This window comes from Pinus tabuliformis, chromosome 3_1 (assembly GCF_031772625.1).
Source record: "Pinus tabuliformis cultivar Carrire ecotype Pingquan chromosome 3_1, CPIR1, whole genome shotgun sequence".
NCBI lineage: Eukaryota > Viridiplantae > Streptophyta > Pinopsida > Pinales > Pinaceae > Pinus > Pinus tabuliformis.
The window spans coordinates 911,523,340-911,525,533 of NC_142301.1; the positions used below are offsets into that span (position 1 = coordinate 911,523,340).

General features: G+C 44.0%; 1 pseudogene across 1 annotated transcript; it reads left to right on the forward strand.

Moving 5' to 3' along the window:
- Positions 1 to 200: 200 nt before the first annotated feature.
- Positions 201 to 1,710, forward strand: LOC149190608 (aquaporin TIP1-1-like; annotated as a pseudogene). The gene is made up of 3 exons (XR_016256005.1): positions 201 to 377; positions 475 to 725; positions 1,123 to 1,710. The product of XR_016256005.1 is annotated as an aquaporin TIP1-1-like (transcript).
- The last annotated feature ends 484 nt before the right edge of the window (positions 1,711 to 2,194 follow it).

The window sequence follows — 2,194 nt, forward strand, 5'->3', positions numbered from 1 at the left end:
CTTTGTAACTTCAACAAGTTCCTCAATGCTTGCTTCTAAGAGTTCTTTGGAGGCCACTTTATGAGGAAACATGGCTCCAAAAAATGAAGATAAGGTGACAACACTTGTAGCACAAACACATGTTTGTGGTAGCACACTCATAATAACAAGATTAGATTAAAGCAACCTGCTTATGCAGAAATACTTGTAAAGACTCACGTGTTCGAATCCTTCGCTGAAAGACTTTACACATTTCTTGGTTATAATGCCGTTCAGAGGAATTGCTGTGGGGAGGCCGGAGGAGGCCACCCACCCGGAAGCCCTGAAGGCCGCCCTCGCAGAGGGCATTTCCACGCTCATCTTCGTCTTCGCCGGCGAAGGATCTGGCATGGCTTTCGGTATTTCATTTACAGAAAACACTTCATTTAATTTTGATTCCAAGATTCAAGGGTTTCTTGTTTTTGTTAATTTTAATGGGGCATGGATTTCTTGCAGACAAACTTACAAGCGACGCTTCGACGACACCGGCTGGGTTGGTGGCCGTGGCTCTCGCGCATGCTCTAGGGCTCTTTGTGGCAGTGGCCGTAGGCGCCAACATCTCCGGAGGCCACGTTAACCCTGCAGTCACTTTCGGTGCGTTCGTTGGAGGGCACATCACGCTTCTAAGGGGTATTCTTTACTGGTTCGCGCAGCTCATCGGCGCCACCGTTGCTTGCTTGTTGCTCAAGTTCACCACTGGTGGCCTGGTGAGCCAATTATTTTCGCCTCATTTAATTCGTAGCCTTTATTTTCGCCTTATTTAATTCCAAGCTTAATCTTTATTTTCGTCTTATTTAAAGCTGTTTTTTTAAACGGAAGAAATTTAGTCTGGAGCAATTTTTAGGCTCAGAGCAACTCTCAATTATTTAAACCTGTTTTTTTAAATGGAAGAAATTTAGCCTGGAGCAATTTTTAGGCTCAGAGAAACTCTCAAATATATATTCCAGTTCAGGATAAAGACTTGTGAAAATCAACAAATCAAACTTCCCCGTCTAACCATTTAATTTGTACCTTAACCTTTAATTTCGCCTCATTTAATTCGTAGCTTAACCTTTCCTTACTTTCTTTCGTGTTTCTGACTCGTGGTGGCGTGGCGTGGTTCAGTCAACATCCGCTTTCTCGTTGTCTTCGGGCGTGGGCGTGGGCAACGCTGTGGTGTTCGAGATAGTCATGACGTTCGGGTTGGTGTACACCGTGTACGCCACTGCAGTTGACCCGAAGAAGGGCAGCCTGGGCACCATTGCCCCGATCTGCATTGGCTTCATCGTGGGCGCCAACATACTGGCTGGCGGGGCCTTCGACGGCGCTTCGATGAACCCGGCGAGGGCATTCGGGCCGGCGCTGGTGAGCTGGACGTGGGAGAACCACTGGATTTACTGGGTCGGGCCACTTCTTGGAGGCGGTCTGGCTGGTGTTATCTACGAGCTGTTTATGATCTCCCGGAGCCAACCCACCAACCGTTGCCCTCGAACGAGTACTGAAATTGTTGCAAAGCGTTGTACAATAAAGTGGCTTCTTACAGGGCTACGTTGCGTTGTTGTGGGATCCTGATCGATCTTGCCCTTTTCTGGCCAAGCGGACGCCTTGGATGCTGTGATCTGGATGCATTTATGTGTGTGTGAATGGAAATTTATTGACTGGAGTGGAAATGTAAATGAATCATTGCTTTGTAATAAACTGTTGATCTGTGAATGGAGTCTTGTTAATTCCTGATAATGATTTTGAGGACTTCATGATAGAAGTTGCCTTTGATCCACTCTATTGAGTTGTAAAGGGTGCTGAAAGACTGTTTTCTCTTTCTGGTGCAAAACATTTTTAAATATTTCTTTTCATAGCGCGGAAGCAATTTTCAAATCAAAACAAATATTAAAAAGGTTTTACAACTTAAAAGAAAAAATTTGGATGACTCAAAAGTCAGTAAATGACCAACCATATGCTAAAAGGTTATGAAGCAGGTATCTAAAATTCTAGGTTCATTGACTCAAAGTAGTAATACATTTTAATTTATAATTTCTAAAAGCTATGCTTTTTCGTGGATGGGCCCATCCTCTATAAAAGGACAATGACTAGAATCTTCATTGCACATGGTTTATACCTTTTGGTTAATTTGAGTACATTGCCTGGGGATTGTACCTTGTACTTATAATTTGACAAGGCCTATGCCCATGATCATGAG